This window comes from Podarcis liolepis (assembly GCF_965112155.1).
Source record: "Podarcis liolepis genome assembly, chromosome: 5".
In the NCBI taxonomy this organism is placed as follows: domain Eukaryota; kingdom Metazoa; phylum Chordata; class Lepidosauria; order Squamata; family Lacertidae; genus Podarcis; species Podarcis liolepis.
The window spans coordinates 68,598,668-68,625,951 of record NC_139556.1 but is presented as its reverse complement, the minus strand read 5'-3'; the positions used below and the strand labels follow the sequence as shown (position 1 = coordinate 68,625,951).

Below are 27,284 nucleotides of genomic sequence, written 5' to 3'. Positions count from 1 at the left end.
TTGACTTTTATCTCATCCAGGTACTACACTAACCCTTGGATAGATAACCTTTAGCCTTCCAGATGTTTCTAAGACTCTAACATGACCAATGGGTGGGTGGTGTAGTGCAGCAACATCTGGAGAGCCACAGGCTCCCCATTTCTGCGCAAAACAATGATTTGATTCTATGGGAATGAACCTAGTCTCCTCCTGCCACCACTACTGTCCCATCTTCTTATGTGGCCTTCAAAAACATTTTTCTTCCCATTTTAGCAGCTTCTTGTGTTGTGTGGGCCCGCTCTTGTTGCTTAACATTAGCTGTGAGATTCAAAACAAGCCAGCTTCAAACCACGGGCTGTGAATCGGGCGTGCCGGAACTAGTTTGGGCATGGCAGGAAGGCATGACGCTTCCAAACTGCTTCTTTCAGCTGCACGAATGGTAAGCACGCATGCCCAGGAGGAAGCTAGGCTCCTTCACGGAGCACTAAGCCATGGTTCAGTGTGAAGCCTAACCACAACCACTGTGACTTAAGCCTTTCTTGGATAGTACCGTGGCTCCACAAATTTTAAAATAACAACTGCTAGTTCTTTTGACTTGAACATAGTTGAAATAAGCAAGCATAGCATTTGAACCAAAGTTTTGCCATTTGATTATGGTATTTTACTAAAGGTGTATTGCCTGTCTGCTCATCCACAGTTCATTGTCTTCTCTGGTGTTTCTGTAAAGGAATGGTGACTTGTTTGCGGGGCAGGGCATGCGTTATGGATAATGTTGATGGAGTAAACGTCTAAGCCTAAGGCAGTGTGCTGCTTTATAGGATAGGAGCTATGTTTCATCCGTGATTATAGGTTCTTCGCCTTAGGCCATACTGCTAATTTAAAGCCATTATTTCTACGTTAATGTGCATTCTAGAAAACCCTGTGCAATGTTTTCCTTCCTGTGTTTTCCAGCCTGGATTTTAGTCTTGTTAAGTGCTTTAAGTAACATGTTTTCTCTTCAAAGCGGTGCAAATTAAACAGCAGCCAGGTGCTACTAAGTATTTTTTAATTGACTATTAGACTATTTAAATGCTATAGCTGTGCCAGAATCTACCAAGGCTCTATTGTCTCTCAGACACTCAGTAATGTAAAATGAAAAGCATTGAAATCTTGTCCAATAGTTGGCTCATCTACACAATATGTGAAATCTGCATTCCTCCCTCCCCCTGATATTGCCACAGATGGAAGTGAGAAAGAGAAAAAATGTTTTTTCATAACTAGTGATGAAATTATTTGGTAGAAACCATATATTCCAAAAATATAGTTCATATAAAGTGTTGCACATGCTTTATATTTATAGCATTAACAGCAGCAATTCCACCTTGAAAAAATTATAATGGTATTTTGTAATTAACTCTAAAGTAGTGTTATGTGTTTAGGCCGCTAGCTGTAAATCTGTTTTGCATATTCCGATGCAATTAAGAGAGAGAGTGGGAGTCATCTAATTAAAGGGCTCCTTTGCTTTTACAGTAGTATGATTTTTCAGAATCCTAGTAATTTCAATCCATTGTCAGTTTTGTATAATGCCGTAAACCTTGGTCTATTTAAATTGGTACCATAGTGTGGATGTGTGTATTTCACAGCTTGAGACATACCCAGAATAATTGTTCCATTTATATTGTTAGCACCAGTTTGAGCTTTCTGTCTGCCCTCTCTTAGCAGCCACCCTAATCTAATACAGAATTTGGCGTGACAGTGCTAGCACATAGAATGTTTGTTCGCGATTGGCCACCTCAAAATTGCCATGGCCATCTGAATAGGGTTAACTGGAAAGGAAGGTCAATTGTTTACAAAGATGTGGGGGATGGAATCAAATTGCTTGGATTCGTTTTGGAGGGGCATTTATTTTAGTTGCAGGGAATGAAAAGCTTTTGCAGTCATGCGCCTTTGAGGGTGATAGAGGGCTTCCTCTCCTCTCTCTGCTGGTTCCAGCTTCTCCTGGTTCTTTAAGCAAATGTCATGGCTCCAGATACTGGAAGTGGAGGAAAGCACCTGCACCACAGTGCAAAAGCTCCAATCACTGTGACTTTAAGAGTTGAAGGGAATGTGATGGGGGAGGGGAGAAGTTACCTGCCCCCCTCACAAGCAGCAGCATTACAAAGATAAAAAGAGGAGGACTTGTCACCATTGCTGCCCCTAAGGTAAGCAGTCTCACCTGATTTGGCAAGATGGTGTGCCCTCCACTTCCAAAATTCCCCTCATTTGGGGGGTGGGGTGGGGACAGGGTAAATAGTGCCCAGAAGTTGAGGGGAAGAGGAAATGGAGAACGATTCAGTACGTGCATATGCTATGTTCAGTTAGCAGAAAGTGATAATTCCTCGAGTATCTTACAATTAAGCTTCTCCAAGCAATTCAGTGTGATAGGAGACACTTCCCCTTAAATAATAGCCAGTATTTAAAGAAGCGTGTGCTAAAGCATCAAGAGGATGAGTTCATTTCATTGTTTGGATTCTGTGTAGCTTTCTCTACAGTGGATAAAATATTTAGTAGTCAATGAGCAAATGTTCCAAGCATATTATAGAAAGAAATGACAATAGATGTACCTCCTTTTGGGTAGCTGGAATTTATTTTTTACCATCTCTTTTATGCTTCTGCTACTTAGCTGCCCTCTTTTTTGGGTAGAGGGAATTGGCCACCTGGTTCCACCACGTTGGTCTACATGGTGACACCACCATGGATTGACAGGTTTTCAGAGTACAGTGGTACCTCGGGTTACATACGCTTCAGGTTACATACGTTTCAGGTTACACACTCCGCTAACCCAGAAATAGTGCTTCAGGTTAAGAACTTTGCTTCAGGATAAGAACTGAAATTGGGCTCCGGCGGCGTGGCAGCAGCAGGAGGCCCCATTACCTAAAGTGGTGCTTCAGGTTAAGAACAGTTTCAGGTTAAGAACGGACCTCTGGAACGAATTAAGTACTTAACCCGAGGTACCACTGTAAAGGAAAGGGATGAATACAGGGCAAAAAGTCCGGCGTTGCCAGTGGCGTAGCAGGGAGCAGCCTGGGGTGGAAAGAGGAGAGTCGTGGGAATGCTGCTGCCTGCCCTTCTCAGTTGTGGTGCACTGGCCACGCCCAGGCAGAGCTAGTCTACAGTTTGTGCCTGATTTTATGGTGGGATGAGCAAGAGAGAAAGCGAGCTGCCGGAGATGTTTTCAGACCTTAAAGACGCGCAAGCAAAACTGTAAAATAATAAGCAAACCCAGGCAGATACACTCTGTAATGGAATTAGTTTGGTATGGAAAGTACAACCCATGCAGGTTATCACAGTCCTGGCCGATGTCATCATGGAGTTGGGCTGGACTGGGCAGTTGCCAGAGCTCAGGTGTCTTGAATAGCCACCATTTATTACTGCATTCTTCATCTTCCTTGATTTTACACACATGCAGGAGAGGCTCTGACCTCCTATTCACCGTAGTGACAGAAATCTTTTGTGTGAACCACGACCAGAAACTTCATAAACATTTGAAATGAGAGGAGAGAAGTGCAACCTGGAAGAAATAGCAATTTTCCTAGAAACCCAGCAACCTAATGTTTTAAGGCTAGCTGCAGTAATGCAGTGGTAATGGAAAGCACTAGGTACATTCTCGAGGGCATTGTTTTCATGTTCACATCTCCAGGGTCAAAGTGGGACCAGCAAGGTTGATTCACTGACAGCCTCTTAATCAGTGGCCCACAAATCCAGTTTTACCATCAAACTGGTTCCAAAATTAATGGACAGGTCAGCAAATGTTCATGCTTCTGGCAAACTCCACCTACTGAGCATTTTTCTAAAAACCACGAAACTTCAATGTATTATTAACTGCTTTCCTTAAACTCTTCCATTAAAAGTTGGGGTTTTTTAAAGAAATAATCCAATGTTTTGTTTAGTATAATTGCAAATAAGCATTTTTATAGCAAAAGCTATTATTAGCTCTTAAAAAACCCATTTAAATATTTAAGCACAATGTATTTAATTACATCTACAGACCCACATGAGCGTATTCAATACGAATCCACCTAGCAGAGCTAAACACATTCTCAAGTATTCCACAATTTGTCAGGCTTTCTAGGCAGTAAATAGCTATTTAAATGTTTGGTAATAGTCCTGCTGAGCCAAATCTGGGGCCCCGTTTCCTGGATATTTTCGCTCTCTGTGATATGTGCCTCCTTTCGCCACCTGAGGTAAAGCGGCGGAACTGCTGCTGCTGTCACTCCATTCTGCCATCCTGAGTCCCATCACTTTTCCACCAGCTACTTAAGTGTGTTTTCCTTCATGGAGAGCACGTGTTGCGGTGGGGTCTAACAAGACATCCCACTTTTGCTTGGCGGGTAAAGATAGTTGGCCACCATTGCGATTGGGCTTCTCTTGTCATTGGGGAGAATTTGATGTTGCCATTTTGTGATTGACAGCCTATTAGCTTTATATTCCCTGCGCGCAGCGTTGAGCTTCCTCTTTTCGCTGCATGCATCGGATCACCCACCCACCCTCCCTATATTTAGGGTTGTTCGCATTGACCTTGCTTGGCCTGTCATGGGGTCGTCTGCTTTTGGGGCAGGGACCTGGTAGGAATTTTGTCCGTTTGGCTGATTGGCTGGATCCATTTGGTTTTTGCCTACTGTCATAGAATCATAGAATCATAGAATCATAGAGTTGGAAGAGACCACAAGGGCCATCGAGTCCAACCCCCTGCCAAGCAGGAAACACCATCAGAGCACTCCTGACATATGGTTGTCAAGCCTCTGCTTAAAGACCTCCAAAGTAGGAGACTCCACCACACTCCTTGGCAGCAAATTCCACTGTCGAACAGCTCTTACTGTCAGGAAGTTCTTCCTCATGTTTAGGTGGAATCTTCTTTCTTGTAGTTTGGATCCATTGCTCCGTGTCCGCTTCTCTGGAGCAGCAGAAAACAACCTTTCTCCCTCCTCTATGTGACATCCTTTGATATATTTGAACATGGCTATCTGTGCTACTGTGTAGCAAATCATCACAACTTGTAAGGTTGCAGTTAGGCATTGGTTTTATGAATTGGTTGGTGGAGGGGCATGGATTGGCTGTGCCTGCCCCTCCAATGCTGCTACTGCAAAGGTATTCCATTAAAGGAATCCAGGGGCTTGCCATGCTCTTGTCCGAACCCGAACCCCTGTCAAGGGGCTAGGGCCACGCAAGAGCCCCTGGGAGCATTTGGGGAGAGGTGAGGGCATGGTTCCCAGCTCCATCTTTCTCCCCAAAATGTTTTCCCTTTCTGACTATCTTGGATGTGCAAATGTAAGTCTGTCCCCTTGCGGGGTCAGATGGTCGCAACCAATGCCTAAGCAACCACTCACATTTTTTGTATTTTAATATAGTTGTGGCCAAAATTATGCCAAAAAACCTTAAACAAAAATTCTGCATGAAGTGTGTTTTTATTGGGGTGGCTTGGGGAGCTCAACACGCAACTGCACATGCTGCAGAGAAGCTTTGTGTGGCTTCGCCCAAGTCCCACAGGACTTCACCGAACCTGTGTCAAAGATGGCACTAGCTCTCAGGAAACCTCACGTGACATTTTGCAAGACTTGAGGCGGAGGCCTATACGAGGCCCTCTTTCCATATAGCCTGGTCTCGTAATCCTAGCGGCTGCTGTTGAGTCTGGTCAGCCAGCCAGGCCTAGCGGGAAGCGAGCAGCCCCTGCAATCCTACCTACCAGGACAATTGCCACTGCTTCCTTTCACTGTTGTGTGGCTGCTTCACTTTAGACAAAAGACAAACGGACCCGCTAGTGACGTTTTACAACCCAGCCATTGGTTTCAGCTAAAATGAAATGTTGTGTTTCGTTTGGAGTTCTTTGTCAAGCTGGAAGATCTGAGGATTTTCAAGGGAGTCAGAAAGAAAAGTGTAGTGACATTTGCTCTGGGGATTCTGCACACTCCTCTCCTTTCTTGTTAAATCATAGTTACAAGTCAGAAATGTGGGGACTAGAAGAATCGTTTTTATCTATAAATAAAAACAAGGATTAAAAGCTGCCTTGCATGCATGTAATTGCCAAGAAGGAAAGAAGTGGCACCTGTGTAGTATGAAGAGCTCCTCTACAGGATTCAACCCTACAAGCCAAGCCCTTTTTCAGGATATTGCCTTTCACGCCTTTTCCCAGTTTTCTGTCCTGTCCCTGCAGCAGTCTGTGCTAATTGAGTATGTTTAACCCTTACTTTGTGGTTTTGTGTTTTCTTCGCCATTAGAGTTTTTAAAAAATGTATTATTGCAACCCCCACCTGACTTATTTCCTGTGCATACATGTGGTGCTATTTCATCTCCAGAAGGACTTACATTCAGAGAGTGAGCTTGCTATAAGTATATATTATTTCCCCCTCTGCACTGATAGGCAGATGATTTAATATATATTTTAATGACATCTCCCTGCTTGATTTCTATCACATCTCAACAGCTGTTCAGAACTAATGTATTTCTCTCATTGAGCATAAATGCTATCACTAGGCGCCGTTTTCACATGTCAAGAACCTTTTAGCCCTCATTATGTTCTTATCTGCTAACATTTCTATGCTGCTGCTCAACACCAATGTGCTGTATAAATTGCCATCTTAATCAGTCTTCCTGCCCCATGTGTCGCGTTCTCAGGTTGCGCTAAAGCTTCCATGTATCTAAATATGTAATTGTACAGCTGGTGATATTATTTTTTAAGCGATGATTATTTCATCAATATTCCAAGGGTAGAACGTCTGCTGGCAACATGCCAGGGGTACTAGATCTTCATCTCCACAGGTCTCCCACCTCCTAGCAGATTACCATATTACTGAATTTTCTCAATATTTTCCCTCTCTGCTCCTGTCATCTGAATTCTTCACATCTCACATCATTCTGAAAGTGCAGCCTCTCCCCCCCCTCCCCCGGTATCCTGTGTTTCATGAGGTGTTTTGTTTCCGATTCCATCTTTACAATCCTTACAAATGATTTCAGTGTTGTACCACTGTAAATGGTTCATTCTGTTCAGGAAGAGCTTAATGGCCTACTTTAGCTTAAAACGTCCTTGACATCCAACTTATTTGGTGCCTTAGGTTCTTGCATGGAAGGATTACTGTCTGTCCCAGCTACAGCTTAATCAAGACCCATTATCAACACAGTGGGCTGACTTTCTTCACAGTTTATGGGAAATCAAATGGCTTAGCAGAGCTGCTGAGGATGGCGCACAAATGAAAGCTGGGAAGGAAATGACAGAAATAAAATGACAAAACGGCGTATCGTACCAAGTCCATTGCAGCATTAATGAAGGGATGCCATGCTAGGGATGGGAGGTAAATTTGGTTTGGTTAGCCTTTCAACATGAAACTACCTAATTTGTGCTTTACAAAACTATGCATGAGCTAAAACGCAGCTATGCTTCAGAATTCACACTTCTCTGAATTTTGCAATGTAGTTCTCCACCCAAATAATGCATACAAAAATTTATATTGGGGGAAAGGGTGAAGAAAAATGTGCATATTAGCAAAAGCAGTACACAACATAGCTTTATATTTGGAGGAATAAAAATGTGGATTTTAGAGAAATCATGCACTAAATTTCTGACAATGGAGAAATGTGGAGTATTGAACTTGAGATTGGGGAAATGAGAAACTGAATTAAACCAAAATGGACAGATTTGCCCAGACCTATGTTACACTATTGTGGCTGATACCAAAATCTAACTTGCGCAATGCACTCTGTTTCTTGACTGAACAGGCATAACAGGGCAGGGCTTTACATAGACAGCTTGCAGTAGGCCCGTTCAGAAGAGGGGGCAGTTAGGTACCCTTGCGGAGAGCTAAGCTAGTTGGGGAGGGGGCCTACTAGGGACAAACTGCTTCTTTGTTTGAGTTTATAACTTTATTCTAAAAAGTGGGTGTGGGTGGTGCTGTGGTCTAAACCACTGAGGCACTTGGGTTTGCCGATCAGAAGGTCAGCAGTTCGAATCCCGGCAATGGAGTGAGCTCCCGTTGCTCTGTCCCAGCTCCTGCCAACCTAGCATTTCGAAAGCACACCAGTGCAAGTAGATAAATAGGTATCGCAGTGGCGGAAAGGTAAACAGCTCTGGTTTCTGTCATGGTGTTCTATTGTGCCAGAAGTGGTTTAGTCATGCTGGCCACATGACCCGGAAAGCCTTTAGCCTAACCTTGTACCTTATTCTAACAAGATTCTATCACCCCAGGCCTTAGACAAGCTGCATGGGCTTGGCTTACAGTCTAACTTCTCAGTCCTGCCCCCTGCTGTAGATGTTATAGCACAAGCAGTGGCAACAGCTACTACCACAGCATCCCACATGAATCCAGTAGACATATCTATTACTTGGTAGCACCCAGGCTTCAGAGTGCTCTGTCAGGTCTGAGTCACTATGCTTGTATCATGAGGTGGAGAATCCATCTTGCAGGAAGGTGTCCTCACATCACACACGCGAGAGATGTCTGAGTTCATATACAATGGTTTGATCCTTGTACACTGCAGTAATAGTGCATACCAGCAGATGTCTCCAGATGTTATTGGACTAAAACAGTGATGGCCAAACTTGGCCCTCCAGCTGTTTTGGGACTACAACTCCCATCATCCCTAGCTGACAGGACCAGTGGTCAGGGATGATGGGAATTATAGTCCCAAAACAGCTGGAGGGCTGAGTTTGGCTATCACTGGACTACAACTCCAATCATCCCTGACCATTGTCAGTGCTGACTGAGGCTGATGAATGACACATCCACAGTTGACTACAGATTCCCCATCCCTGCTCTAGAAGTATTAGTTGCTTCAACTGTTGCTGGCACCTTGCTGGTCCTGTGGCATCTCCCGCTCTGGCTTCCCATGGCAGCTGTTGCCCACACAGATATGAATATGTGGAACACGGGCTCTTGAACACAAGGCTGCCATTTTGCTGAAAGTAAGCAGTTCTGGCTGTGGTCAGTGCCTGGATGGGTTGCTGCCTGAGAAACACATGTTTACCATCTTGGGTTCTGTGATAGAAAAAGGCAGGAAATATAGGGAGGATTAATAATCAACATGTTTTAAAGATAGATTTTCATCACTACAGCAAATGTTATACAGTATACAGTACTAGGTACATAACTATAGTGATAGAAGAAGAAGAAGAGTTTGGATTTGATATCCCGCCTTTCACTCCCCTTCAGGAGTCTCAAAGCGGCTAACATTCTCCTTTCCCTTCCTCCCCCACAACAAACACTCTGTGAGGTGAGTGAGGCTGAGAGACTTCAGAGAAGTGTGACTGGCCCAAGGTCACCCAGCAGCTGCATGTGGAGGAGCAGGGACATGAACCCGGTTCCCCAGATTATGAGACTACCGCTCTTAACCACTACACCACACTAGGTGATTTTAGTATTTTAAAACAGTAGCTTGTAAGCTTTATAAATGGATGCTTGCTCATTTCTGAGTCCTGGATTCTACCCCCCTGCCAGCCTACATACATTTGCAGAATAAAAAAGTTACTTTCTCATAGAGCTTTGTATAGAACAGTAGGGAACAGTACCAATGAGGCATAGAAATTTAATAGAAGTCAATAAGCAAAAGATGTGAAATTCAAACTCAATATTAAAATAATCTAACAAACCATAAACAGCCAAATTCCCTCTTAGCATGATCAATTATCACTGAGTCCATTGAATTATTTTGCAGAAGTCGCAACAAAAAGCCTTCTATTTTCTGCTTGGAAAAATATTGCCATCAGTGGTTTGTCATGGGAAAATGAAAACTTGCGATGAAAATTCTGGTACTATATTGAGAAATGGAAACATTTCAGTTTGGATCAACATTCCTTCACGGCAGTGAAATGAACTGTTCAGAATAATGCCGCCACCATACTTTTCAGAGTTATTTTTAATTCAGAAAGATTTAATTTTGCTTAGGTGGCTGTCAAGTTCAAAATTCATAGAAGATCATTGTCATGGCAAGTTTATCTTAAAGCTAAAAGGCAAACTAAAACTATCATTCTTAAAAGGTAAATCAAAACCTGTGGGGAAATTACATCTGTCTTAACCCCCCAGCATTCTGTTAGCCAATTTGATGGAGCATCAGAGATGTCGAAGGGTGGAAAATTGAACCTGTTCTCTTCTCCCTGCACCACTGAAGTTAATAGACAATATTAAGTACTTTCATTGGGTTTACTCTAAGTTGGCCACAACCCCAACTTACAAGTCTCTCATTGTCAGCTGATACGAAAATATGTCAGTGGAATAGCACAGCTCCTTGCATCTTTTGAATCTCCTTCGAGATGTAGCTCTGGGGCTGAGGCTGCCATGGTAAGTTCCTGTGTGTCAATATTTACCGCTACACCACTGCCTTTGTCGTAAACAAAACTCCCCAATTAACATAGTTAGGGTGGGTCTATGAGTCTCCAGTCTCAAAAGCTGAAACTGCTTTCATCTGACTGGACCTTCAGAATTCAATTCCATCGTAATTGATTTGAGACATGTAACACCGGCGCGTCTTCACTGTTCATTTGCCCCAGTCCTCTGAACTATTTTGTTGCTGTTTCCTGAGTTTGTTCCTGTTGGCCAATAAAACTGAAATCATGTGGGAATCATGCGGGGACATAAAAAAGCCTGCAGGGAAGACACTTTGATTGAATTACATCTCAAAACTGAAGATAAATTCTTTCTTTGTTATACCCAAGTGCCCAGTGTCAACTCTACAGTTTGTTCATCTTCCAAATGGATATATCCCTGAAGTCTACAATCTGTTTTTCATTTCAGGTAAATAAATTCCCGTTTCCTGATGTTGTGCTTCCTGAAAGTGAAGCATATTTTTCTTGATCAAGGCACATGGGGGAAGGGTGGGTTGTGGGGTTAAAAAAAAAGAACCAAGCAAATATTACCTGGTTAGCTTTTCTACACAGAATTAAATGTGTACCCCTAGATTTGGGCTTTAAAAACAAATGAATATAGAATGCTTTCAACTGTGAGAACTGTAAATGTAATAGAAATTTCAACTTTTGAACAGTGTAGGGTATTATTTCTTGCAGGTCTTCCATCTTAAGCATGTATTTGAAGTTTTGTCCAGGTGTTTTCAGTGATACAATAACTTTGTGGCATGAATGGTAAGCAATAATGTTCTTGGAAGCATACACAAGTACAGTGGTGCCCCGCAAGACGAATGCCTCGCAAGACGAAAAACCCGCTAGATGAAAGGGTTTTCCGTTTTTCAATGCGCTTCGCAAGATGAATTTCCCTATGGGCTTGCTTCGCAAGACGAAAACGTCTTGCGAGTCTTGCAATTTTTTTCGCTTTCCCCCCTTTTTCTAAGCCGCTAAGCCGCTAATAGCCTTTTAGCCGCTAAGCCTTTAATAGCCGCTAAACCGCTAATAGCGCTAATCCGCTAAGCCGCTAATAGGGTTGCTTCGCAAGACGAAAAAACCGCTAGACGAAGAGACTCGCGGAACGGATTATTTTCGTCTTGCGAGGCACCACTGTAATAATTGATCCTTAATTTCCTTCCAATTAGTTCCTTAAAAAACCATTAAGCACTCTCAAAAAAAAGGAGCAGTTTACCCCCTTTTCACAGAATTGCTCTTCTCAGTTGGCAGATAAGGAGGGTTATATCAGATATTGATAAATCATTTAATTTGTAAGCTGGAAGCAGCCAAATTGAAGCCAATTGATTCACAGGAAGGCAAAAAAAAACCAAACCCACAGCCTGTATTTTGCTTTCCATGTTCTGGATCTTCACTCTTGAAAATAGAACTTTGGGCTTCTTCTCTGTGGATAATAACTGTTTGCTGCATGGATCCAGGAGAACCCACCCAAAGTACATGGAGGTAATGGCTTCCCAACAGTAAATACTTCCATGGCCCTTAGAATTCTATGGTTGCCCCCACCCTCACAAAAAAAGATCTCCCTGACCTGCCTATGCCTTCTGTGATATCAGAATTTCTAAACCAATCACAGGCAGGGGGGAATACTCTGCCCAACCCCACATGCAAACAAAGCAGATCAGTTATTGAGCAATATGTATAGCTCATGAGCTGTGAAGTGCTAATTTTGTGTAAAGCTCTGTTTATCACTTTTCAGAAGGCTAACTTTTTACAGATTCATGGCATCAACATGCCAAAAATTGCTATTATTGTGTGGATTTATTTTCACCAGCCAAGTAAGGTTTTGTTTTCACATTGTTTTTCAGTACATGAATATTTAAGTCTATTTTGCATAGTACGTTGTGAGAAAGCTGGCTGTGATGAGGTCAATGGGGATTTAGCTTTTAATTTTAACAGAAAGATGTTTTATCCCAGTAATTTCAGTACCAGGCTTCTCAAACGCTTCTGTGGTGTTCAGCTTTGCGTTGCGATTAGTGGGCATCACCATAACAAACATTGGTATGAATGGTAATTTTAAGCCATTACTCTTGTGTGAACAAGTGAAATGAACCTCATCCTATAATAGTCCATGTTCATTGTTTTACGAGCATGATCTGCTGCTTATATCTGTAAGGCTGGCTTTATTATTTGTCAGAGATAGGCGAAATGGCCATCTTAGGAAGCAAATGGTTGGTGGGGGGGGGGAGGAAATGGCAGCAAGGTGTTGGAGGACAGTGCTGTGTATCTGCTCTACACTCCATAAGGTAGCCTGCGGACCTCAGGTGCAATGGAGGATGCATTGTTGAACTAAGATGTCACTGTTGGCCCAGTCATTTAGAAATCACATGAAGTAGGGAGATCACCATCTGGTCCTTTGCTCGAGGTGGTAAAATGTCTTGAGCTGGCCCCATGTTCTTATACTTGAGATAACAGCTGTTGAAATTATCTGAAGTATGTGGCCTCAGAGCAGAATCTTTGATGCTTTGAACGTTAGGACACTGACCACAAACTGTTGTGCTGTACTATTCCCTTCTTTTCCTTGGCACCAACAAAAGCAGCTCCAGTCTGACCAAACCCAGTTATACCTGAGTTCCTTGCAATGCACTGGCGGAGGAAGGTGAGTGCGGTGGGTGTGATCCACCCGGGGTGTCGTCCCTGAGGGGGGTGACATCACTGTGCCGCCCCCCTGCGATGCTCAACACAGGTGGTGCACCCCTGCGATGCTCACCTGGCCCCCAGGGGAACCTAGCCCTGCCCCCACCACTCCAGGTGCCTGTGCAGCTAGCTCTGCCACTGTTGCAGTGCTGCCATTTTAGTTGATCTTAGGCCTATCTTCATCCCACTCCTTTATTGTTAACTGTTAGGATATTTCCGTTCCACCTTAAAAGGGAGCAGGCTTTGTGAGTCAGAGTCTGCGTATTTCCTGTTTCACAGGATGTTTCTGTTGTGTCTTTTGTTTTCGCTCTCTCTGTGTCTGGAGACACTGAAGCAGGCAGTCATGGTTTTTTTTTTGTTCTGATCAACGCTGAATAAAACTTGTAAATAATGCTCTCCTGAGTGCGACTTTTGCTGTGCATTATCTGCTGATAGAGTGTGCATGAGCTCTGGAATGTGGCAAGCTATTTCTGGAAGCTCGTGTCGCTAATTGCTGATACTGTATCTACGGGAGATCGATGGATCGTCCAGCAGCCGGCTTGGGGGCCATGATGGACTTTGTCTCCCTGGCAGTATCCCAACATTAACATGTGTTTGCTTTTCCCTGCATTCCATTCTAATGATGATAAAAATTTTGGGAACATCCCTAGTAAGTGCACCTCCCTCAGGAAGTGATGGAGTTTTTTTAAGCAGAGGTTGGATGACCATCTGTTATGGATGCTTTACTTGAGATTCCTGCACTGCAGGGGGTTAGACTAGATGACCCTTGGGTCCCCTCCAACTCCAGAGTTCTGTTATTCTAGTCTACATGCCAGCAATGAGCTGCATATCTGTGGCTCCCACAAAAGGCACCTAACTCCAGCTGCTCTCTGGGCTCGTAGCGGTAGTAGTTGTTGCACAGAAACTCAAGATGCCTGGATTTTGCAGAGTTTCAGATACCTGCCTGCACGGTTTTTTGTGGACCCCACCCTTGGTCTCTTTAAAAACTTGTATCGCATTTTATGCTGTTTCTTTATGGCATGCACGATAAACAAATTGAGTTTGCAGCATAGTTTAAAGATGAGCTGTTAGCCACAGAAAAAGCACACAATCAGGAAACTATACTGTTACGACGTTTTGGTTGGTTGCCAGAAACAGCTAGAATATTTTTATTGCACATCATAAAAAAAATAATAATGAATGTGAGGATAGAAAACTCATATAATCTACCCCAAAGCCTGTGTCTTTTTACAACAGCCTTGCAGATAAGAGGAAAAACAATCAAGTAGCCCACACCTCTCAAATAAAATGTCATTGATCTATAAATCCCTTCCTACTAACAAAGGCATTTTACGCCTGGCCTAGACACCACTACTTCCTTGGCAGAACCTACAATTTATCTGTAACCAGAACCCAGCAAAAGGGCTGAGACTTTTAGTTTTCCTGCCCATGCTCCAGGAGAAGCCCTCCGGGGCTTGTATCCCAGTTACAGGAGAATGTGAGCCTTCACAAAAAATACTCTCTGATGAGGGCAGGGTGGCAGATGCAGCACAGTCCAAACAAACCAAGGTCAAGAAACAGAATTGGTCTAGATCCAAATGTGACCCTGAGACAAAGGCAACAGCCCAAGGTCATTATCGCAGGGAGTTCAGGCAAGGTACAACACAACAAGGCAGGGAAATGAGAATCGGGGACTTGCAGCCAGGGACCTGTGGGATGTCTGCTTCATTCTCTCAAGGTCAAAGCTAAGAAAACTACCCAAAAATCTGGGAGCCCAGATTTTTCCTGTCCCCTGCCATTCTTACATGGCCCAAGACATTTTGCTACCTAGGGCAAAGGGACAGGTGACACCTGACACATTCCATGCATAAAAGCTAACTGGATTTGGCAGTTGAATCTTACTTCCACAATGGTGACAACTTAGCATCCCCCACTACAACATTTTCTCTCCTGGCAGCCCCCTCGAATGGAGACATGCCTGTTTTTCAGTCCTGCACTTGATGCATGGCTGAGACGGGTCTAGTGGGAGATGCCACATTGGATGCTAAAGATGAGTCATCTCAGCTCACATAGGAGTGAAAGAGTCGGTGTGTTTTAGTACACAGAATGCAGTCATCTGAGCTTCACAGCCCCATCATTCCTTTAAAGTGGGTTAGCAAACTTGCCATGCCATTTTTATTTTTTGTTTTTCAGTAAAAACTTGTGTAGTACTTTGTACTCGTGGCGACTTACTTTTATAAACTGCAGCTCGGTAGCAAGACTTATTTTGCAAAATGTGTAAAGAAAAATATTGCAAGCGATAAAAAGTGCTTATTGGCAAAGATAAACATTAAAATGTGTGCAAATGAATACATAGACATGTTTCGGGGGGGGGGGGAATCAATGCACAGATTACATCAAATGAAGGTTTGTAAGAAATATGCAAATAACAAATTGGTGGGATAAATTTCTCCAAGGGATTATGCAAACACTGAATGTGCTTACAGTGCAACCTCACTTCCTTTAAAATGCAACTTGTGATGAATGGGTGCATATAATATTTGAATAGTAATTTGAAATTAATATTATTCTTACCTTATAAAGCATTTTTGAGAGGGGGGAGGAAAGAGAGAATTGAACTAGTGCAGATGTACTCAGTATGCATGAAATTTCTATTTAGTCTGGAAAATTTCAAAGAGACAGATAATAACCATTTGCTGGAATTGTAATTACTGTCACCATTTGTAAAGCATTTATGTAAAGTACTAAACTATTGGCTAACCATGTGCAAACTCTCTGCATCTTGTTAAATAGCAAATCATAAAATTAAAAATTCCCCACACAGTGCTGGTAAAAGAAGCTAGCTTAAAAGACTACTATATTTCCTTATGGGTGGTTCTGCTGCTATTTGTAACATGTCTTATGGCTGTGGTCGAGCGATATGCCATTTCTCTTCACAACAACCCTGTGAGATCTCTGAGCCTAATTCACATTAGTGTTTAAAACCTTAAATAACTTAAGCCCCCAATAAATGAAAGACTGTTATCATCAGATGCCGAAGATGCATCTCTATAGCCTGGTCTTCGACATCTGAGATATGTTTCAATATTTTTTTAAAATATTGTATTTTTTATTTGTTGTGTCCTACCTGGGGCCTCATAGTGAAGGGTGAGTGAGAAATCTAATAAATAGTAGCAGTAGTAGTAATATGCCAAGAGTTGCTCTCTGTGTTGTGCTTACACCAAGGGTACACTAATTTCACAGTCACCTGAGGGAAGCTAAAGGAATCATGAAGTTTCAGGGAATCTGCAGAGTTCCAGCACCTCAGGAACAGAAGAGGTGACTGTTCTATGGGAAAACCCATGGAATTGGCTACTGCCAATGTGGTTGGGTAATCTAAACATTAGTTAATAGAAACTTGTCTGATATAAAATATTCTAGGCCCAGTTTTGGCATAGAAACTGCTTTGTTTGCCCTGTATGATGACCTCTGTCAGGAGAGAAACGGGGGGAATGTGTCCCTGATAATTTTTTCCTCAGCCTCTCAGCAGCATTCAATATCATCAACCATTGTATCCTTCTGGCAGTCCAAGTTGGGGGGGGTTGCACCCCTTTGCAGTAGTTCCAGTCCTACTTGGATGGTCATTTCCAGAGAGTAATATTTTTGGCCCTGTGGAGCCTTCAATGTGGGTTTCATCAGGGTTGAGTTTTATCCCCTATGTAGTTTAACATCTACATGAAACCGCTGAGTGAGGTCATCTGGAGTTTTGAAGTAAGTTGTCGGCAATATGCTGATGACACACAGCTCTAATTCTCCATTATATCTGCAGGTGTGGCAGTGGATGAGACATTGTCTTGCCTCAGTAATGGTCTGGATGAGAGCCAACAAACCAAAGCTCACTCCAGATAAGACTGAGGCACTTAGGGGCCAGCTTGTTCAGTGGGGCAAGATGGTTTGAGCATATAACTCTGATCCTGGCCTGACTGCACTGGTTGCCAAACAACTGAGCCCAATTCAAAGTGCTGGTTTTGACCTATAAAGCCTCAGGACCACAATACCTCAAGGACTGCCTCTCTCCATATGAACAGACCCAGACCCTGCAATCATTCATCTAAGGCCCTTCTTCATGTGCCCCCTCCATGAGAAGTCTGGAGGGCAGTGACATGAGAACAGGCCTTTTCTGTGGTGGCTCCCTATTTGTGGAATGCGCTCCCTTGGGAGGCTTGCCTGGTACCTTCATTACATATCTTTAGGTGCTAAGTAAAAATGTTTCTATATAACCATACCTTTGGCTTATTAAATGATCTATTGACTTTTAAATGTGTTTGTGGATTATTGGTATGTTTGTTTTTTGTTACGTTTTTCGAGTTCTCATTTTTAATTTTTATGTTGTAAACTGCCCTGTGATCTTCAGATGAAGGGCAATATACAAATTTAATAAATAATAATATAATTACTCTTGAGGTTGATGTACAAGGTGCAGTAACAACAGAAGATATCCCGCTGCCTGTTAATGTTTTCCATTAAAGTCTCAGGATGCAAGGTCTTTAGTCTTCTGAAGTGTTAAGATGTAGACACTTAAGGAGATTTATACTGAAAAGAAATTAGAGAAATTTGGCAGTGCTAATGCTGTTAAATACCCCACATCAGCTGTGTGACTGCTAGGTTCTTAAGTAATATTCAGCAAGGAAAAATACTAATGGATGAGCCAGAGAGGCACTCCCACCTTGCTTCTAAAATTAGATTTTGACATTAATATTATTAAAGATTGATTCATTAGCCTGAAGTTCTGCAGGCACCTTTTAGGAAAGGCACATTACAGTTCTTCTGCATATGGTTTGACATCTCAGCTCTAAACACATTTATTTAGAAGTATGCCCCCTTGATTGCCGCAGATGCTTTTTGCCATAAGAGTGTGTTTAGGATTACAACATAAATACTTTTGCATATTTCCATTTTTATCAGAAATGTAAACACATGTCAATTAAAGCAGTAGAAACTAGCAAAATTGTAGCAAAATACATTTTATTGAACTTTTTGTTTGCCTGTGTGCATTAGAACATTTGAAGAGATACAGTTACGAATCAGAACAGATATATTCAAACAAGCAATAGTGTTTCTTTTGTAAAATTAATAAAAGTACATATATTTACACAAAGCTATAACATTAACATCTGCCATTTCATAATGTAGTATCGATTCTATGTTAGTCAATAAGACCTTCTGTTTTAATACACTAGTAGGTTTCCTGGATGTTATTGCTATTATGAAATTGGACATTTGTTAATTTAAAGCCTTCTTTCAGGGGGCTCAGCCTGGGTTTCAACATACTCTTTATACCTGTGAATTTAGATACTATGAAGAATAGTAACTTTGCAAAAGCCATTCAGGCTACTGTCATTATGGAAAGTGCATTGTTAATACTTAAGGTGTTCTATATAAACTGGTTTCCCATAATAATTTGCAGCATTTCTGTTGCAATTTGTAGCCCCAGTCCAAATATTCAAGTGTTGTTTTCTGTACTTATTTTTCATTGTATTTTGTTGCTGGCATCTGTCTGTCTCGAGAAACAATGGAAGAGTGTGCCATTGGCTGTAAACTTGAACCATTGGAGAGTTAGGGCAACTGCTTTGGTTGTAGAGACCAATACGAAAAAGACATATTTTCTGTGATAGCTGTCTTCCATGAGTTGTTGACCTTCACAGCCAGCAGACATGGTTCTGACATTCTAGCTTGCTAGGCACAAGGAGATTTGTTTGTTTTCTTTGTTGCCTGGTACAGTGGTTCAGTCTGCTTGTCGAGTGATACTCTGAGTTCCAAGCACCCATTGAAGCAGACACACAGTGGTGGGTCAGCAGCTTATTGACTGGGGGCACCAGGAAGACACAATGATCTCTGCCACCAACAAAGGCAACCATGACACTTGTACTTTATGCCAAACAGGTTGCTCTTATAACTGCTAGCTCCTGTGTTGGTTTTGCTGTTTTAGCAGCACCGCAGTGATCTCTCTGGGACACAAGCCTGGGTGCAGTTTATATGGAAGTCCTGGACTGCCCAGACAACAAGACCCCCCTGTTGGCCTTGCTGGTGTAGTCCAAAGGAAAGCAAAACAGTACAGTTGGCACCAGCTTGGCTGCATGAGTTGTATGATCTCAGCCAGTCAGGGATCAAATAGTAAAGTTGATGGTGTAACAGCATGGTCAAGTCAAGAAAGTAGCATTAGGGGAGTGCTCTTCGACACCCTAGCAACTGCCCTATGGGGTTACACAGGGGACAACTTTGTCTCCAATGCTATTTAACACCTATATGAAGCCACTGGGAGTGATCATTAGGAGTTTTGGAGCATGGTGCCATCAGTATGCTGATGACACACAGCTCTACTTTTCCATAACATCTGAATCAATCTGTGCTGTCAATCTATGCAGTGTAAATGATGTGCTCTCTCTTGTCCTGTCAAGTTGGAGTCCAAAGTGATAGTATTCTCTCACAGGAGCAACAGAACTCTCTTATGCTACACAGGTGTGAGCAAGTCTACACAGGTGTCATGGAGTACCACATGACTATTGTTGTCAAGGATTGTCACTTGATAGTTTGGCTGGTTTCATTGTACTTTAACTCCTTTGATTGACATTAGGTGATACCAGCATACAAAGCAGAAACCCTACCTGACACTCTTAAGATCTAGCTTCAAGAGCTTCTGTGGGGCTGAGTTCTTGCTGACAGCAGCCTAATGCCCATTTTTTCCCTTTAAAGCAGGGTTGAGATGGGGCAGGACAAGCTAGGGATCAAAATGAATAATAAAGAATATATTTCACCACAGACAACTCTATATTTACACCCTCCTGCTCTACCTTCCAAATGTCAGGTGTCATCAATATATCTGAGATGTCCTCTTCTTGCTGTCCTCTTCATCTCTTCAAGAGTTTCCATCTTTTTGATTATTTCAAACTTGGATCAGCAACATACCAAATTGTCTAGTCAGCAGCACTTCCTTCCAACTCCACCATTTTCTCCTGACCCAACTCACAATATTCCTAAACCTGCCGAAGGCCCCAGAGTACAGCACCATCATAAGGAACTGATTATTGCAGCAAATTTAAATTGATGCAAGTTTAATCTGTCTAGTACAAATGAGATTTTCCCATAACTTTCCTTTTATTGTAGTAATTTAAGTTAATGAAGATGAATGGAAGTGGAGTGAAATGGCCTCCCAAAAGTGTGGGGAAGGGATATGGAAATACCCAATTGTTGCAAATATTTAATGGATGAGAGTGAAATTAGTCAGGTGTATAGTGTGCTGATCTATACCAATCAGACAGATGTCTGTCCATAATAAGACCCAAACTAGAAAACCTTTGGTGCATGAATTTAGCACTAGAGCACTTCCATTAACTATGGGGAAGATTAATAATAGGAACTTGAAACCTCTATGACTCCAATCATCCATGGTGCCACTTTAAGAAATGAGGACTTCCACCCACTGTTAATTGGAGCTCCTCCTTCCTTTTCACTCAATTTAATCTCTAGCTTGGCTACCGGGGTCCCCACTACTCCACTGCAACCTCTTGTACAGCAAATGCCCAATTTGTTTTTCAGTTTATCACAAGCAGAAAACAGGAAGAGCAAAGACAACCCCTTGTTTAAGGTTTTGTTATGGCCTTCCTGTTGTAACCCCCCCTCCCCATTCAATTAGGGGGGCAAATCTCTTTTTAATGGCCTTTGCTGCAGCATATATGTTGTAACAATAGATGTCCCTAAGTAGAGCCTGTTTTTCTTCCTCCTTTATATGGCAGCAAGATAGCGAAATAGCAGCATAATAAAGAACAGAACATCTGCTGCTGCAAAAAAATGGCAGCTCTCTCGGTTGAATAGAACTTAGGGCCTCTCTGTAGAGTCACTCACATTTTCCAGTGACAATAACATAGTATCTCATCTGTACATAAGGCAAGCAGGGAGAATATAAAGTTCTGTTTATCACATTCTCTTAAGCTTGCTAGACGGACAGGACAAGACAAGTCAACCCCTTCCAAAGAACTAGAAAACACATGAACATGTGGGGAAGAGTCATAGATCAGAAGTGGAAAGTATGTTCTGCATGCAGGAGGTTCAAGGTTCAGGGCTGGGAGAAATCCCAGGCAGTGTAGACAATACAGTTTTCATAAGGGGACCACCAAACTGTGCCGAATAAATCAAGGAAATTGCTGCTGCCAGATACAAATTCCCAGGTTATATATTGCACTACTCACACAAGTAGGTCTCTTGCACAGTGGAAGAGCATCTGCTTTGCATACAGAAGGTCCCAGCCTCAATCTCTAGCAAAGGCATAGGCAAACTTGGCCCTCCGGATGTTTTGAGACTACAATTCCCATCATCCCTGACCACTGGTCCTGTTAGCTAGGGATGATGGGAGTTGTAGTCCCAAAACATCTGGAGGGCCAAGTTTGCCTATGCCTGCTCTAGCATCTCTCGGTAGAGCTGAGAGAAACTCCATTCCAGAGAGCCATTACCACCCACTGTAGAGAATACTGAGCTAGACTGACCAATTGGCCTGTCTTAAGGCACTTTCTTGTGTTCCTAGATCCTGCTAAACAAAAGGACCATGAAATGGTGTGGTATTTCTGCCTTTGCTCAGTGAAGTTTACTGAAGTTGTACAGCAAGGACCATGCGCACTCCATCTGAAAAAACAAAAAGTTTCTTAAATAAATGTTGCACAGATACTAATTGCTTCACACATACATTGAACCCTCCAGAGCCAGGTCACTCTTACAACCCCTAGTGTGTGTCAGTTTCCCAAGATACAACATATTATACTTTGCTGAGAAAATGTGATCACCCCAGAACACAATTTTCTTCATCAATCCAATCTTGAAGTGCAATCTCAAGGGGCAAATGGACAACGATGCACAACAAAAAAGAAGCAAATATAGATTTCTTATGTAGTGAATGGATTGTGGGGAGAGGTCTTATATGTGCCCTTTACAGTCCGTTCTCATTATTTAAATACCCTTGCTGACCCAGTGACTATTAACATACTATGAACTCAGCTGCATGACACTTTTATGTTCAGCATACCCATTTCTGAGTGCCAAGTTTTATCGTATCTGAAGTTACTTTCTAAAGCAATGCATTTTCCTGGCTCCATGTTGCATTTTAGGAAAACTGGGCAGCTTTCCAAAGGAACAATAATGCACTGGTTCACCTTGACTTACAGGGAAACTTAACCAGCTTCAGGGTTTTCTCTGCATTTTTATACTTTTTATAAAGTACTCATTAGAAGCATTTTGTGGCCTTTGAATTGCCCATTCTCCCTTTGGCTAGCACATGAAGGGATATTGGCATGTCTGAGATCTCTTCCTGGCAGCCCCTACAAATGTTTATATTCCATATTCAGACATGGTGCCTGAATAGGACCAGCGAGATTATTGTGATGTACTAACTTTGAGTATACATCTGGGAGAGGCAAAGGTGTGAACGCAGCCTCGACATCATAAATGTTTCTTTCATGTCTTTATCAAATACTGTTGACACCCATTGGTGCTTTACTGCATCACCTGCAAACAGGATAGGTTTGATCCATTTTTTAGCACTATTTTAAGGGGAAAGATTGGGAAATGTTTACTCTCTCAGAGACTTCAGAATGCCAAATGGGCTCTGGGTTCCCATATATTGAGTCAGACTACTGACCTCTCTAGCCCAGTTTTGCCTACTTAGAATGACAGAGCCTTTCCAATATGCCAGTGAGAACCTGCTCAGTCCCTACCTTTGTTAACTGAGCTTCTTTCAAATGGGAACGAGCTGGAAATGTTTTGCAAGCATAACATGTGCTCTTTCATATTTCTGGGCTACTATTCACATGTATTCAGCTCACTACTTTGAACTATAGTAGAAGTGTGTGTGGGGAGAGGGAGAGAGAGAGAGAGAGAGAGAGAGAGAGAGAGAGAGAGATGTTTTGAATATTTTCCAAAACAGAGATCTCCAAATCTGCAGTTTGAACGTCTCAGTTTGTTGTTTGACACTCCAATTTAGCTCTACACCAGAGTACTTTCAGCTCTGGCAAAGACCTAAGAGGGGATATGAGGACTTTCAGGGGATGGGAGAAAGTCTCGTCATTTTCAGGCAGGTATGGGCTTAGCTTTAAAAATGAGGGGGCCAAGTTGTTCTGTTTTACAAGGAAAACAAAAAATTTGCCACCACTTCAAGTGTTAGTGAAGATGTCCTGCCACGGAGGATGCAGTGTTCCCTTCTAAGTTGAAACAGAATGCCCCATGAGCTCAACTGTATGTCAGCAGGGAAATGGCTAATTGCACTGGCCAGTGGCAATGATAGCACTTCCAGCACTTGAATGTCTCATGCAGCATGAATGCCAAGGAAAACAGCTTGAATAAGGCAGATCTTCCCCTTACAGAAAACAGAAAAAGATCACCAGTGTTGAAGGAATGTTTCCTCAACATCAGCTTCATTGGACTGGTCATGTTGTCCGGATGCCTGGATGATCGTCTTCCAAAGCAACTACTCTATTCCGAACTTAAAAATGGAAAGCGTAATGCTGGTGGTCAACAAAAGAGGTTTAAAGACTGTCTCAAGACAAATCTTTAAAAATGTAGTATAAACACTGACAACTGGGAAACACTGGCCTGCAAGTGCTCCAGTTGGAGAACAGCCTTTACCAAAGGTGTCATGGGCTTTGAAGACACTTAAGCTCAGAACGCAAGGGAGAAATGTGCTAGGAGGAAGGCACACTTGGCAAATCCACACCGTGATCAACTCCTGCCCGGAAACCAATGTCCCCACTGTGGAAGGACGTGTGGATCCAGAATTGGCCTCCACAGTCACTTACAGACTCATTGTTAAAACTGTATTTATGGAAGACAATCTTACTTGGCTACAAGTGATCACCAAAGAAGGAGGACAGAAAACTAGCCCAGAACAGTTTCTTCCAACGAGGATGGAAGCATCTACAAAATAGGCACAGCACTCACTGCCTTCTGGTAGGTGCTATACCTGCTATGTTATTAAAGGGAGATCCCTAGGGAAAGGAAGGGGGGATGTTTTTGCCTTCTTTTATCTTCCAAGGCACTTTCACCCACTGAACGCTTCTGATAGTTCTCCAAGGCAGTGAAAGGATGGTGCTTTGTCCTTGCTGCCTCAGAGACTTTCCATAACAGACTGTATACTGGGTTCTACACCTGATGAGGGAAGGTTTTGACCCATTGAGGGTCAAAAAACAACAGCATAAAAACAGCAGCGCATCATTCTGTTTCAGAATAAGAGACCTTCTGATGGTGTGGTGGGCCTAGCACATTGCCTGTGTTGCAGCTCTTTGCATTAGTATGAGAGTGGACTGTTTTTTTTAACTTCCCCTTAGCTGATTAGAACATGACAGTAGAGAATTGCAGAAGCTTTACTGATTCACACTGACATTTTGGTGGAGCAGAATGAGTTCATTCTGTTGAAACCTCACATTCTTTCACCTGTCCCTCAATATATGCCACTGCTTTGTAATTTAAAACGGCTGCAGGCCTGCAGTTTCAAGAGTAAGCCCCTCATGAATACACATATATTTACAGTCTAAGGTGTGAACCTCGTTTTTTGAGTTAAACGTATGAAATAAACAGTGTGTTCACTTCTCATTTTTCATTTTTGTGCTATTGCTTTTCAAGCCAACCTTGTGTTATCTTCAGGCTGTTTTGAATTACCACCTTATGTGCTCTGAAGAGGCTTCACTATTTTATGGCACTTTTTTGCTTTGAAGCAGCAAAGCGGAATATTCCTAAGTTTCAATTGCCTTCTGAATAATGAAATTATGAAGGAAAAAGAAATTATCATAATATATGGGGGGGGATGCATTTGGTAAAGTCCCATCAATTTGACCTTAGCAGCATTTCCTAATTTTGGAGGTGCCCAATGATTCAGTGAACTCTGCGAACTGCCCATTCTCGTAATGTTTTAACTAAACCTGTGCCAAATGTTCATTCACAAACATTTTGGGGACTAAAAGGGGACTATTAGGGACTTTCAATGAAAGCAATTGTTGGAAGGCTCACAAAAGACAAAAGGAAGTATCTCTTCACTCAGCACATAGTTAAACTGTGGGATACAGTCCCACAAGATGTAGAGATAGCCACCAAGTTTGATGGCTTGGAAAGAGGATTAGACAAATTCATGGAGGATAAGACTATCATGGGCTACTAGCCAAAATGGCTATATTCTGACTCCACTGTCAGAGGCAGTATGCCTCTGAATTCCAGTTGCTGGGGAATCATAGGTAGAGATCACTGTTGCTTGTGGGCTTTCCCATAGGCATCTGGTGGGCATTGAGTTCAGGTTGATGGATTAGTTGGGCCATTAGTCTGATCCAGCAGGGTTCTTATGTCCTGCCTCTCTTGTGTTTCCAAAAATGTTTCCAATCTCCCCAAATCATTCTGTGCCTCTTTTCACTTCTGTTTGTTAGTGTTCACAGTTTTCCTCCCTCTCCTCTGCGCTTCAGCACCATTTCCCCATCTTCTTTACTTCCCTGAACTCTCACAGCCAGTTATGTAATGAACATGATGTCACATACCACAAAGCCAATCAGATTCTGACTCCCCGTGTGCTTTTGTGCAGGAGAGTGTTTTGCCCCTCCTTCATGGAGGAAGAAACATCATCCTACTTCATGCAACATGACCAATGGGAGGGCAGCATGGCTAAGTTACCGTATTTTTCGCTCTATAACACGCACCTGACCATAACACGCACGTAGTTTTTAGAGGAAGAAAATCCGTAGGCATGCCACCCGTAGGCATTCCCTCCATAACACGCACAGACATTTCCCCTTACTTTTTAGGAGGAAAAAAGTGAGTGTTATGGTGCAAAAAATACGGTACTTTGGATGATCATGTCTTACTTTTTCAGCCCATCCACCCAACTTCTGACAAGAAAAAATTAGATGGCAGGATTTTTTTATGATTTCATTTCCATAATTGGTCATTGGAAGGCTCTTGGAACTTGTCCAGATTGTGGCTTCCTTAATTAACATCCATCCATCTTTCAAACCATTTCACCTTCTAAGTAACGAATAAATATTGCTATGTACAACATATAAATGAATAATTGGGGGGAATGGAGCACTGCTTACCATGCCATCTCCCCTCCTCCCCACCAGACTGATGCCACAACACAGAAACTTATTTGAATAAGTCCCGTTATTCATTCAAATCAGAATCTGCAGCAAGGCAATAGCAAACAAGGACAAGTATGGCCACTATTGAACTAATCTACTTTGCCTCCATCTGACTCAAGGTACCGACACAGCAGAGTGGATCAACATCTGTCATAAACACCCTCCCATAAAGCCAGGCCAAGGGATCTGTGCTTGCCCTATCTATAACTTCTGGTCAGCATTCAACTAATGGATTTTCTGGGCCAAAGTGTGCTCCCATTCTCTCAAGCCAGCCAGGAATAAGCGGGAGGCTGGGTTAGCACCCATTCACCCCGCAAATGACTCGAGCGGTTCACCAAATCATCTTCACTTCACATCTGTGGCCCATACTGCCCACCCTAAAGAGACAAAGTAACATCACCCACAATCGAAAATAACAACAGTGAGTAGTAAATGAAAAGGGTCAATTTAGGGACACCCAAAAAATTCCCCCTTGGCACCTGCCTCAGCCTTCACTATCAACCTAGGATGGTGGGTGAGTAGCTGCACTGAGGAAAAGGATCTGAGAAATAGGTGGGGCCACCATTCTGTCCTTGTGTGGGACGGTGGGGGAATAATGTAAAGAAAACTGTGAAGGCAACCTTAATAAACTAGTGTATGTGTGGATGCCAACACAATCCGGCCTCTTTGTAGCATGACTTCAATTCACTGTAATGTATGCAGTTAAACCCAGGCTTTGCAGTCAGGGACTTGGGACCAAACTACCAAGGTCTTATGCCACATCAGTTTAGCCTTACAAATTACATTTTGGTAACATAACATAATAGGGACACTGGTGGCACTGTGGTCTAAACCACTGAGCCTAGAGCTTGCTGATCGGAAGGTTGACGGTTTGAATCCCCGCGACGGGGTGAGCTTCCGTTGCTCAGTCCCAGCTCCTGCCAACCTAGCAGTTCGAAAGCACGTCAAAGTGCAAGTAGATAAATAGGTACCGTTCTGCTGGGAAGGTAAACGCCGTTTCCATGCGCTGCTCTGGTTTCGGTGTTCCATTGCCCCAGAAGCAGCTTAATGATGCTGGCCACATGACCAGGAAAAACTGCCTGCGGACAAACGCCGGCTCCCTCGGCCTGTAAAGTGAGATGAGCACTGCAACCCCAGAGTTGTCTGCGACTGGACTTAGCTGTCAGCGGTCCTTTACCTTTTCCTTTTTAATCTGAAGT

The 27,284-nt window shown here is 42.7% G+C and overlaps 1 protein-coding gene across 3 annotated transcripts in view; it reads left to right on the top strand.

Annotated features, from left to right (window-relative positions):
• LOC310708276 (glypican-5-like) overlaps positions 1–27,284 on the top strand; it is a 410,849-nt gene that overhangs the window by 292,944 nt on the left and 90,621 nt on the right. The gene's annotated exons all lie outside the window — the stretch shown is intronic.